At 35.7% G+C, this 13505-nt stretch overlaps 1 non-coding gene and 1 pseudogene across 1 annotated transcript; one reads left to right on the top strand and one right to left on the bottom strand.

Moving 5' to 3' along the window:
- LOC141704051 (uncharacterized) overlaps positions 1-12394 on the bottom strand; it is a 37473-nt pseudogene extending 25079 nt beyond the window's left edge.
- A 761-nt stretch (positions 12395-13155) lies between these two features.
- On the top strand, positions 13156-13262 carry LOC141704053 (small nucleolar RNA R71). The gene has a single exon (XR_012567804.1). It is a non-coding gene; the product is annotated as a small nucleolar RNA R71 (small nucleolar RNA).
- The last annotated feature ends 243 nt before the right edge of the window (positions 13263-13505 follow it).

Here is a 13505-nt window from a genome sequence, read left to right as displayed (position 1 = left end):
TGAATTTTTAATATTGAGAGAAAGGATGATTCTTTCAACAACAGATTTCTATCTGTAAGAAAGGGTTATTAAGTGACGCCTCTTGACAATGCTCCACCCGATCTGGGAATCATCTGATTATCGATTATTGATTTGAAATATTTAATTTAAAAGGAAGAATCTCTTTATAATATGATTATGATTGTAACGTAATATAATCCCTCTAAAATTAAATAATATCAAGTAGTAATTGGCCAATGACACAACGGGCTTGTGTCGGTCATAGCCTTCCAACATGGTAGAAAGTGGTTCTTATTTTTAAATCATTGTCGTTTCGTGCTACAGCCGAGGGCTTTGATTTCGAAATAAGAAATACTTGTCTATTACATAGAGATGTGTACATTGAATTAGAATCTAAAGGTCGGTACGTGCTACAGCCGTGGGCCCTTGGAGACTGATTCAATTGGACGAAATGTTGGGTTAGACTTGACTTAGAATATTGAGTTTGTCGTGCCATAGCCGTGACTGAATTATTCAAGAGGCTAAACTTATATTAGGGAATAATATAAGATGTAATTGACAAGAGTTGTCTGCCTATTGAACATCACATGATGTTTCGTGCCACAGCCGAGGTTGTGTGATGGAATGTAGGATCCCTATTCCCACTAGCATTATGAATGCTTAATTTTCACTTAGGGGTTGAAAAAAATTAGATAAACTAGTGGGAGACACTTATGAATAAAGACCCGATTTATATAGTGTTTTGAAATGAAATTGAATATTTGCTACGTGTTGTTATGTGTTTATCATTTACAGATTTACTATATTCGTCATATCTTTTGCACTATCACTCCGGAGCATACTAGATGCTCACAAGTTGACTGGTCCTAATTTAGCTGTTTGTTTTCACTGTAACAAGTTGAGGCACTGGAAGAGGAACTGCAAGGTTTACCTTGCAGAATTGAAGAAGAAGAAGGGTAGTAAGACTACCGCTTCTGATTCAGGCATGTTCATGATCGAAGTTAATATGTCACTAGGTCAAATTTCTACTTGGGTATTAGATACCGCCTGTGGTTCTCATATTTACAATTCGTTGCAAGAACTAAAGGGAAGTAGGACTCTTGAAAAAGATGAGGTGATTCTACGTATGGGCAATGGAGCAAGGGTTGCGACCATATCTGTAGGATCATTTAGTTTACATATGCCTACGGGCAAGACTATTATTTTGAATAATTGTTATTACGTTCCCTCTATTGTGAGGAATATTGTTTCTATTCCAATATTGGATGTGGATGGTTTTTCATTTATTATTAAGAATAATGAATGTTCTATCCTTAGAGATAATGTTCTTTTTGGACGTGACATTTTAAATATTGGTTTGTATGTATGTGACGTAGAGCATGATTTACTTCAGATTGAACAAACTAATAAAAAAAATGAGATGATGAAAATCTGACCTATTTATGGCACTGTAGGCTATGTCATCTTAGTGAAAATAGACTGCGGACATTGCATAAGGAAGGGTTACTTGACCCCTTTGATTTTGAATCATATCCTACATGCGAGTCTTGTCTATTGGGTAAAATGACCAAATCTCCATTTAGTGGACATGGAGAGATGGTTGCAGATTTGCTAGGATTGGTACACACAGATGTATGTGGACCAATGTCTACGCAAGCCATGGGTGGATTTTCGTACTTCATTACTTTCATAGATGATAGATCTAGATTCGAATATGTGTATTTGATAAAACACAAGTCTGAAGCCTTTGAAAAGTTCAAAGAATATAAACATGAAGTGGAGAAACAAACCAAACACAGTATTATAACTCTTCGATCAGATCGAGGTGGTGAATACTTGAATGGAGAGTTTCTAGATTATCTCAAAGAAAATGGTATAGTCTCCCAGTGGACTCCTCCATATACTCCACAGTTAAATGGGGTATCTGAAAGGAGAAATCGAACTTTGTTAGACATGGTTCGGTCCATGATGAGCTATGCAAATCTTTCAGTATTCCTATGGGGTTATGCATTGGAAACCTCAGCATATTTACTGAATAAGGTGCCTTCCAAATCTGTTCCTCAAACATCATATGAGATATGAAAAGAAAGGAAACTGAGTCTTAAACACGTTAAGATTTGGGGATGTCCAGCTTATGTCAAGAAAGTTGACCCAGATAAGCTGGAATCTCGATCTGTAAGATATAATTTTTTGGGATATCCTAAAGAGACTTTGGGGTATTACTTTTACACCGATCATCGGGTGTTTGTCTCCAGACATGCTACCTTCTTGGAAAAGGAGTTTATCCTTGAAGGAAACAGTGGGAGCAAAATTGAACTTGATGAAGTTCAAGAAGCACAAACTTCTACGGATCAAGTGGAAACACCTGTTCAGACTGAACAACCTTCTGTGGAACAGCCCATTTGTGGGACAGGGAGAGTGTCTCGCCAACCTGAGAGGTATTATGGCCTTGTCATTGAGAATGACAATGAGTTGTCAATCATTGATGATGACGACCCTGTGACCTGTAATGAGGCTATGAGTAGTGTTGACTCAGAGAAATGGCATAGTGCCATGAAATCTGAAATGGAATCTATGTATACCAACCAAGTATGGACTCTGGTTGAGGCGCCTGAAGGTGTTAAGCCTATTGGGTGCAAGTGGGTATACAAAAGAAAGATTGGAGCAGATGGCCAGGTGGAGACCTATAAGGCCAGGCTCGTGGCAAAAGGATTCAAACAAAGGCAAAGGATTGAGTTTGATGAAACTTTTTCGCCTGTAGCCCTGTTAAAATCAATTCAGATTTTGCTTGCGATTGCTGCTTACTACGACTATGAGATCTGGAAAATGGACGTGAAAATGGCCTTCCTCAATGGGAACTTGAGGAGGAAGTGTATATGACACAGCCAGAGGGTTTTCTTTCCAAGGAAAATGAACACCTAGTGTGTAAGCTGCTGCGAACCTTATATGGTTTAAGGCAAGCTTCTCGTAGATGGAACATCCATTTTGATGAGACAATCAAAGAGTTTGGTTTTATCAAAAACATAGATGAACTATGTGTCTACAAGAAGGTTAGTGGGAGCGCGGTAACATTTCTTGTATTGTATGTGGATGACATACTTCCTATAGGAAATGATATACCGATGATACAATCAGTCAAAGTATGGCTATCAAAGAACTTCACCATGAAGGACTTGGGAGAAGCATCCTACATTCTCGGTATGAAGATCTATAGAGATAGATCTAGAAGAATGATAGGTCTTAACCAGGGTACATACATCCAAAAAGTGCTTAAAAGGTTTAGCATGGAAAACTCCAAAAGAGGTCTCATACCGATGAGCCATGGAGTGTCCCTTTCCCAAAAAATATCTCCTAAGACACCTGAGGAAAGAAAGCGTATGAGTAATATTCCTTATGCTTCAGCAATAGGATCTATCTTGTACGCGATGTTGTGTACAAGGCCTGATGTTGCTTATTAAATTAGTGTGACGAGCAGATATCAGTCCAATTCAGGTGAAGACCACTAGAAAGCAGTGAAAAACATCCTTAAGTACTTGCGAAGGACTCAGGACATTTTTCTTATTTTTGGTGGTGAATCTGAGTTGAAATTATAGGATATGTCAACGTCGAGAGAGTTGACACACATAACAACATAGCAGACCCACTCACAAAGCCACTTTCTCAGAGTCACTTTGATCGTCATAAAGACAAGATGGGTATTAGATACCAGAGTGATTGGCTTTAGTACAAGTGGGAGATTGAAAGAGATATGTCCTAAGTCCAATCATGTATGGGGATTTAGGAATAACTTTTATGTAATCTATTTTGATTTCATTGATATTAATAAAAGACTTGTTTTGTTTTTATTTTCGGGCTCTATCTATTTAAATGTTTAAATAAGATATACCACAGTTTAGAGTAAAGCTTTTTATGGATTGTGATGAGATCATAATAATGAGACCTAAAAGATGAAAACTCTAAACTTAAATAGTTCCTGGTCGTAGGATTACTAACTGGTAATTAATAATCCGCAAAGATCGGTACATACTATGCTTGCTTCATTATGAAGGATTTCTGTTCTCATAGACATTTGTGTGGTGACACTATAGCTAGTATGTAGGTGCTTATTATAGAATAAGTTCACTGAACATGACTCACACAGCTGAACAACTGATGGAGTTCACTCACGTGTCAGCAGTTGTTCACATAGTGATAGTTGTACAAGTATCCTTAGACTTGAGGTCATCATAGTCATCTTGTGTACACTGAACTATGCTTTCGTTTAGTTCTTAGTCTCAAGGGACAATTATAAGGGCTCTACTGGGTATAGGAATGTGTACACGAAGATAGTATATGATCAATAAAGGATCTACCCCTTCCAGTGTAGGAAAAGAATGTTCAATGCTGATCCACTTATGTTAGTTCAGGAATCTCTAGCCGGAGTGAATGAAATTAGAAATGAGTTTCTAATTTACATTAAATAGAACTAAGCATAGTGAATGGGAAAGCAAGTGATTAAATAAGATAGGCTTGACACAAGTTCCATGCCTTGTATTTAATCGTGACATTGCAGGGTAGAAGGAATTAATTGTACGGTAACTACTCACTGAATAGGTTCTTGGTATTCTAAGCAGTGAATTCGTATTATCCGGATAGTCGCGATATGCTGAGAAGTATCCCTCACGATGTAGAATAAATATGATTAATTAATTAATCATATTTAATGAATTAGAGAATTTATATAAATAATGATAAAATAGTTTTATTATTATTTATTTCTACTACCGGCTTAATATTGAACCTACAGGGTCACACCATAAAAGAGAATGATTTAATGGTGGAGAAATTAATTAATAATGGCTGATAATTATTTATTTATGAAATAAATAATTAATTGGCAAATTTAATAATTGATTAAATGAGATTTAATTGATTATAAATTAATTAAGAAAAAGTTCTTAATATTATTAATTAAGAATTTAATTTTTTGGAAATTAAATCAAGTGAGAGAATTATTTCTAAAGTGTTTAGAAAAAGGATTAATAATTAAAAGATGTTTTAATTATTAGTGAGAATAATAAAGGGTTAATAATAATAATATTTTATGGGAAAATTTTCAGCTGAAAATTTTGCCTATAAATATACTATTATAGACCCTATTTTTGCCTCAACCAAAAAAGATTTACAAAACCCTAATTCTCTTCATCTCCTCCTCCTTCATTACATCGTTTTTTTGGTGGATACCGTGGAGTGCTTCACACTTGAGGAGCAGCTGCTAAGGATCTCCGTTCATCATTTTTGGATCTCCATTAAAGACCTTCATCTTTCCATTAACGTAAAGCTTCTTAAGGTAAACATACTGAACTACGAATTAAATATTATTTTTCGCATGGATCCTGCGTAGGGTTTTGTTTTTTTTTAAGATTTAAATTTACGTTTTCGTTGCGTTTATGTGCTAAAAACCTTTCATCTACTATAACTTTCCCAAATACGTACTTATAACTATTTTCTCTATAAATGGTATATCGATCTCAATGTTAGCATTGGAATTTAAGAAGTTGAATTTAGTGCGGGCACTACGCCATAAGTGGCCTGATGCAATGGTTTTTAAAAAGCGTTACAAGCATTTCGTTGCATTAGCTAAGAAATTTATATCATATTGTAACACTAATAATTTAATGTTACAATAAGTGTAAAGCTGGCGTTACATGCTAATGATAGTGTTGCAGAACATGTAACACCACATTAGCTACTTTAAAAAAATTAAAATGAATATATTAACATAAAATTAAAATTAAAATTTGATGTGCCAAAAATAAACATTTTAAATTGCAAGCGCACAATTCATCATTTTAATATTTTAGATTCGAACCACAAGGACTTAAATTATTTTCGCAAAAGTCTTAACTTTTAATTTAATCAGACTAGAAAATTAAATTTTAAGATGATAGATTTTGTTTATTTAAATCAACTAATGATGTGAAAGAAAAGGGACAGAAGGTGGAGTGGACTAGAAATGGGCTACAAATAATAAGTTAAACCAACACAACAAGCAAGCTGGGCCGCTGAGGGAAACGAACACAGGCCTAATTATTCTAGTCATTGAACACTAAAGTTATTTGGTAACAATTGGGCCTAAAGGAACATATGGGTCGAACACTAAAGATTATAAGCATATCAAAACTAGAAAAAAAAACACTACGTAAACTAGTTAGAAAGAAAAGAGTAACTTACTTGACATTAATTGTTGCTATGAAGTACCATGCTAATACTAATGACAAATTTAATTAACACTAGCTAATGATTTATACTAGTACTAATAAATCTAAATATGGGACATTAAGTATAAGAGTAATAAAAATGGGCCAGAAACGTGAGGGGAGCTTTTTAACCACAAAATGAGAACATACCTAAAGATAAAACAAAAGTATAGACAAGAACTACAACATAAAATATTTAAATAAATGAAATTATTAACTAAACAATCAAAGGAGTTCAGAAGCACCGGACTGATATGCAATATACACCAAGGCCCAGACTTGAAAGTTAAATTAACGATTTAAATAATTAAAAAAAAACAAAGAAGCTACTAATGGCTATTCTTAATTTGAATAATAACTAGCTAGTTAATCTAAAAAGAGTGAACAAAGCAGGAGACAACTTTTTGAAATTAACTTACAGGAGAAGAAAATATGGACAAATAATTTTTTAACATAGAATTAGTAATAAGAGCATTATATAAATGAAATGATAACTAACAATAAGACAAAGACTAAAGTGCGGGTAAGGTAAAGATTCAGTGAGAATGAATTAAACTAAGAAATTAAATCAAGACATGATGTTCAAGTTGCTGACTTAATAATAAAGTCTGGAAGGCAAAACGAGATCCACGCACAAAGTGAGCTTGCGTCGGATAAGTTTTTGCCGGAGAAAGTTGATCTCGCCGGAAAATTTAGTTTTACCGGAAAATCCAGTTAGAAAGAGCACTAAAAAAATAGATTTAGAAGTTAAATTATTAATTTCAGTACAACCCAAAAGTAAATCAAGAATATCAGGGCTCCTTTCATTTCCCCCAAGTATAAAACTTGTGAGATTTAGAAAGATATCATAACCCAAGTTTAATATATATATGTGAAAAGACTCTAAACATAAAATGGAGAAGAAGATGCAATTGAACAAAAGAGCTTAAATATATTAATTGAAAGAGTGTTTACAATAATTGGAAGCTACTAGAGTGGAAAGTAAACTAGATCTAGAAATTGAAAAGAGAGGCTACTACTAAATTTAGGTTAAACTAAGATAAAACTAAGGTAATGAATACAAGGGGGAAGAGGGGTATTATAGCTAAAAAGTAGGGTTTAGGGTAGAGTTGGGTGAATCTTGGCCATCCAAGTGAGAGGTGTGCTTTGTTGATCTTGACCCTTGATTTCCACCAACTCTTTCTTTTGACTTTTTCTTTAAGTTGCTTGGTGACATTATATTTCTTCCATTTTTGCCCTTTTCTCCTTTTTTTCTTCACATTTCTCATTTTTCCAAATATCTACAAAATGATGAGAATGCAACAAATTAATTTATTTAAATATGAAAGCAAGCAATAAATAGGTATGAAATTGTCAGTGACTCCCAAACCAGATGGTTTTAGGGCACTAGGTTTTGAAATCCCCCGACGAACTTAATAACTCGAGTAACAAATGCCACAAAACAAGACTAGTCAATTCCACTTGTGCCCATTATTTAAAGATTTTTGTTTATAAGAACAATGGGGATTGAAGTAGTTTATTCATCTTTTTTTCTACTTTTTTTTTTGCTTTTTTTTTACTTTTTTTTTCTTTTCGCGAAGGATTGATTCAACATTGTTTCAACATGTGGGTTCTCTCTCAAGTATCGAATAACATCCCTAAACAATCTCTCCAAAAAAGGTCTTGTGCAAAAGTGTCGTCTTGGAATCTAGAGTGAAAACCGTTCAACACAAATTTCAAAAAGACACCTTACTTAACTACGTTTAAATAATCTAAAAGGCACTATATATATAAGTTTTTGAAAAACATGTTAACACCAACTACTATTAAAGTTCAAGAGAGAGTAAAACAACTTAGCTAAAAATGTCTCTATTTTTTTGAATTTTTTGATTTTTTTCATTTTTTTTTAAGAATTACACTAAAACTCTCTCCCATACCTAAATCATGCATTGTCCTCAATGTATGCAAAAGAGAGAAATAAGCAAGGAAAATGATGAGAATATACCTGATAAGGGATGAAGAGAGTTAAAACTACCTATTGAAAGAGACTTACTTGATCATGGGTCAATGAGGTGGATGACCTCTACCTGGGAATCGACTGGCAACTCTAAAAATGGTTTGTGACGTTGTCCATTAATTTTGAATATTTCACCATTTTTAAGATTTTCAATTTCAATAGCACAATGAGGAAAAACTACTTTAACAATGTAAGGTCCCTCCCATCTAGATCTCAATTTTCCGGGAAATAAATAAAGCCGAGAATTGTACAAAAGAACCTTTTGACCGGGAGAAAAGGATTTTCTCAAAATTGATTTATCATGAAAAAATTTGGTTCTTTCTTTATAGATTCTAGCATTTTCATAAGCATCATTTCTCATTTCTTCTATGTCAGACAATTGCAACTTCCTATGACTACCGGCAGTGGGTAAATTAAAATTCAACTCCCTAATGGCCCACAAGGCTCGATGTTCAAGTTCAACCGGCAAATGACAAGCTTTACCAAACACAAGCCGATAAGGAGACATACCCAAGATAGTCTTAAACGCGGTCCTATAGGCCCATAAAGCATCTATCAACTTAGTTGACCAATCCTTCATATTCGAGTTGACAGTCTTTTCTAAAATCTGTTTGATTTGCCTATTTGAGACTTCAACTTGACCACTAGTTTGAGGATGATAAGGGGTGGCCAATTTATGAGTGATCAAGTACTTTTTTAAGAGAGACTCAAAATGATGGTTCTTGAAATGTTTGCCTTGATCACTAATGATAGCTCTAGGTGTACCGAATCGAGAAAATATATTCTCTTTTAAGAATTTAAGAATGACCTTATTATCATTAGACTTAGTTGGAATGGCCTCAACCCACTTAGACACATAATCGAACGCTAAGATAATGTAGAGGTTGCCAAATGAGCAAGGAAATGGACCCATAAAATCTATCCCCCAAACATCGAAAATTTTGATAATGAGGATCAGATTCATTGGCATCATATTACGTCTTGTGATCTTACCTAAGTGTTGACACCTACTACAAGCGGCACAGAATTCTGCGGAATCCCTAAACAAACTAGGCCAATAGAAACCACTTTGGAGTTTCTTAGCAGCCGTCTTTTTGGCACTAAAATGACCTCCACAAGCTTGATCATGACAGAAGGAAAGGACACTTCTAAACTCGTGATTTGGGACACACCTTCTAATGATTTGGTCCGGGAAATACTTGAAGAGATAAGGGTCATCCCAAAAGAAGTATTTGACTTGTGAAAATAATTTGGATTTATCTTGATTGGACCAATTAGTCGGAATGTTGCCGGTGACAAGGTAATTAACAATGTCGGCAAACCAAGGGAAGGTAGAGATAGAAAGAAGGTGTTCATCCGGAAAAGATTCATTCAAAGGCAAGTCAATGGTTAACGCTACTACCAATCGAGAAAGATGATCGGCAACGACATTTTCAGACCCCTTCTTATCCCTAATTTCTAGGTCAAATTCTTGGAGCAACAAGATCCACCTAATCAAACGAGCTTTTGAGTCCTTTTTCGAGAAAAGATATCGAAGGGGGGCATGATCGGTGTAAACAATGATTTTCGAACCAATAAGATAAGACCTAAACTTCTCAAGGGCAAATACTACGGCTAGAAGCTCTTTTTCGGTGGTTGAGTAATTAAGTTGGGCATCATTTAAGGTCTTGCTAGCGTAGTATATGACATGAGGCATCTTATTGATTCGTTGCCCTAAAACTGCCCAACTGCATAGTCGGAGGCATCACACATCAACTCAAAAGGCTCATTCCAATCTGGAGATTTAATTATCGGGGATGAAGTCAATTCTTTATTAAGGTGTTCAAAAGATTGTAAACAATCACTATTGAACTCGAATTTGACATCTTTGGAAAGAAGATTGGTCAAGGGTCTTGCCTTTTTACTAAAATCCTTAATGAAACGACTATAAAAACCCGCATCTCCTAAAAATGAGCGAATTGCTTTGACCGATTTTGGTGGAGGGAGACTAGCAATGAGACCAATTTTAGCTTTATCAACTTCAATTCCCTTTTCTGAGATTCTATGACCAAGGACGATTCCTTCTTTAACCATGAAATGACATTTTTCTCAATTAAGAACGAGGTTCATTTTTTTACACCTTTTCAAAACTAGGTCAAGGTGGTTTAGACACTGATGAAAAGAAGAACCAAAGATGGAAAAGTCATCTATGAAAATTTCTAGGAATTCACCTACCATATCGGAAAAATGCTCATCATGCATCGTTGAAATGTCGCGGGGGCCGTGGTCAAACCAAAAGCTAGACGACGATAATCGAACGTTCCAAAAAGACATGTGAACGTGGTCTTTTCTTGATCTTCGGGAGCAATGGGGATTTGAAAATAGCCGGAAAAACCATCTAGGAAATAATAATAGGAATGACCCGCTAACCTTTCTAACATTTGATCGATGAATGGTAAAGGAAAGTGATCTTTTCTAGTGGCAGAATTGAGTTTCCTATAATCTATACACACTCTCCAACCAGATTGAACACGAGTGGGAACTTGCTCGTCATTCTCGTTGGTCACTACAATAATACCCGATTTCTTAGGTACTACTTGAATCGGACTCACCCACGAGCTATCAGAAATGGGAAAGATGATCCCATTATCTAGGCACTTAAGAATTTCCTTCCTAACAACTTCCATCAAAGTTGGGTTCAACCTCCTTTGTGGCTCCCTAACTGGTTTAGCATCATCAACCTAGTGAATTCTATGTTGGACAATTGTCGGACTAATTCCTTTAATATCAGAAATACTCCAACCTATGGCTTCCTTATTCTCTTTAAGCACACTTAAAAGTTCCTCTTCTTGAGATGTGGTCAAATTAGAAGCAATTATGACGGGAAAAGATTTATTAGGACCAAGAAACTTGTACTTAAGAGTGTTAGGAAGAGGTTTGAGTTCTAATTCTGGTGGACTTGGCTCAACTGGTTCACTAGCTTGATAAAGTGACAAAGGGAGTGGTTCAAGCTCTTGGTTAGTTGTAGGATTGGTGGACTCTAACATCTCATTGACCTCATTAGTGTAATCGAAATCAACCCAATTTTGACCAAAATGATTTAATCAAAAGTCAAGAGCATCATCGACACTCATGGTTTCATGATCAAGCATTTTATCAATTAAATTAATTTCCATGTGTTGGTCAAAATAGTCATTGGGTTGGTTCCCGACATGAAAAATATTGAGATCAATGGTCATATTTCCAAATGTTAGTTTCATTAAACCGTTCCTACAATTAATCAAGGCATTGGATGTGGCTAGAAAAGGTCTTCCTAGAATGATAGGTTTGATTTTTAGGATTTTTGACCGCTTCAGTTTCTAGGACCATAAAATCAATGGGAAAAATAAAATCACCAACCTTAATCAACACGTCTTCAATTATTCCCTTACGAATTTTGATAGAACGGTCGGCTAATTGAAGTGTGACATTGGTCTTTTGAAGTTCACCTAGACCGAGTTCTTGGTACATAGAATATGGAAGAAGATTCACACTAGCACCTAAGTCAAGTAAAGCTTTGTCAACAAAAGTGTTGCCTATGACACAAGAAATAGTAGGACAACCGGGGTCCTTATATTTCACGGGAATTTCATTCGAGAGAATCGAACTAACTTGAGATGTCAAAAAGGCTTTCTTCGGAACATGAGTGGTTCGTTTATGAGTACACAACTCTTTTAGAAACTTAGCATACGAATGAATTTGTTGAATGGCATCTAAAAGAGGAATGTTGACCTTAACTTGCTTGAAAACTTCTAAGATCTTGTCTACTTGAGCCGATTGTTTGTTCGAAATAAGTCGTTGAGGATACGGAGCTTTCGGCGTAAAGATTCTTTCATTAGACAAATTGGGGTTTCGAAGGTGGTGCAATCGAATGAGGTGTTTCGCTAGACTCGAAATTCTCGGGTTGTTTTGAGTGATCTAGACTCGGACTCAAAGGTGAAGGATTAGGTTTCAAACTCGAATTCTCTTCTTTGTTATCATCAACACCAACTCGATTTCTCACTTGATTTCCCGACCGTAGAGAGATGATGACGTTCACATCATGAGGTCTTTGATTAAGAGGAAATTTAGGATTCACCTCGGGTTGACTTGGAAACTTATTCTTCTCGCGCTCACAAATCGTGTTAGCTAATTGACCCATTTAAACCTCTAACTTAGATATGGCGTGGGAATTGGAATTCAATAATTGCCTATCTTGGGTCATGGTTTGCATGAAGGCTTGTTGAGATTGAGTCAAATTAGTTTGAGATTTTAGCAAAGCCTCAATACTCTTTTCTAAGGAATTAAGTCTCTTATTCAAATTATTAAACCCGGGAGGATTCAAGGGTGCTTGAATTGGGTTTGGATAAGGATTTTGACTAGAAGTGGGGTAAGAGTTTGGATTAGGCTTTTGAAAAGTGGGTTGTGGAGATTGGTAGTTTTGGCCTTGGGTCCATGAGAAATTCGGGTGGTTCTTCCACCCGGGATTGTATGTGGGTGCAAAAGGGTCATTCCTAGGTCTAGGTTGAAACATAGCATTCACTTGCTCAAACTCTTGAAAGTTTTGAGGTCCATGACTATGAGAGTTATAGTTCGCACACATAGACGCTTGGGAAGGGGCATTAGTGGTTTCTAAAGCTTGTAATCTTCTAGTGAGAGTAGCTAACTTCGCTTCGGTTGCTATAGAATTACCAACTAAATGCAAGCCTTTGTTAGCTAATGAACCGAGTGTTTCATTGTGCTTACTAGGCTTCCTATTCGGCTCCCTAGTAGACTCCCACAACATGGTCTTTTCTGCTAGTTCCTCGAAAAATTCCCAACCCTGATCCTCGTCTTTTTCCATGAATTTGCCTTGACACATCCAACGCGGTTGTAGAACTATCTAAGACCTCGTAAACAATCTTACAAAGTCTCCACTTTTCTATTCCGTGGTGGGGACATTGGGACAAAAGATTTTTAAATCTATCAAAATATTTCCAAAAAGACTCATTTTCCTTTTGATGAAATTGATTAATCTCATTTGTAAGTCTCATAATCTTATGGTTTGGAAAATATTTTTTAAGAAAAATGACTGCGAATCCCTCCCAAGTTGAAATAGAATTAACCGATAGGCTATATAACCATTTTTTTAGCATTTTCTTTAAGAGCGGAATTGATTAATCTAAGCCTAATGGAATCCTCGGTCAATTGCTGGAGTTTTTGTAAGGCACAAACCTCCTCGAATTCATGAATAAAAAGATACGGATCCTCACCTTCACTCCCGGTAAATTTAG

This window comes from Apium graveolens, unplaced genomic scaffold (assembly GCF_009905375.1).
Source record: "Apium graveolens cultivar Ventura unplaced genomic scaffold, ASM990537v1 ctg7354, whole genome shotgun sequence".
NCBI lineage: Eukaryota > Viridiplantae > Streptophyta > Magnoliopsida > Apiales > Apiaceae > Apium > Apium graveolens.
The sequence above is the reverse complement of the archived record's forward strand: the minus strand, read 5'-3'. Positions and strand labels throughout refer to the sequence as shown.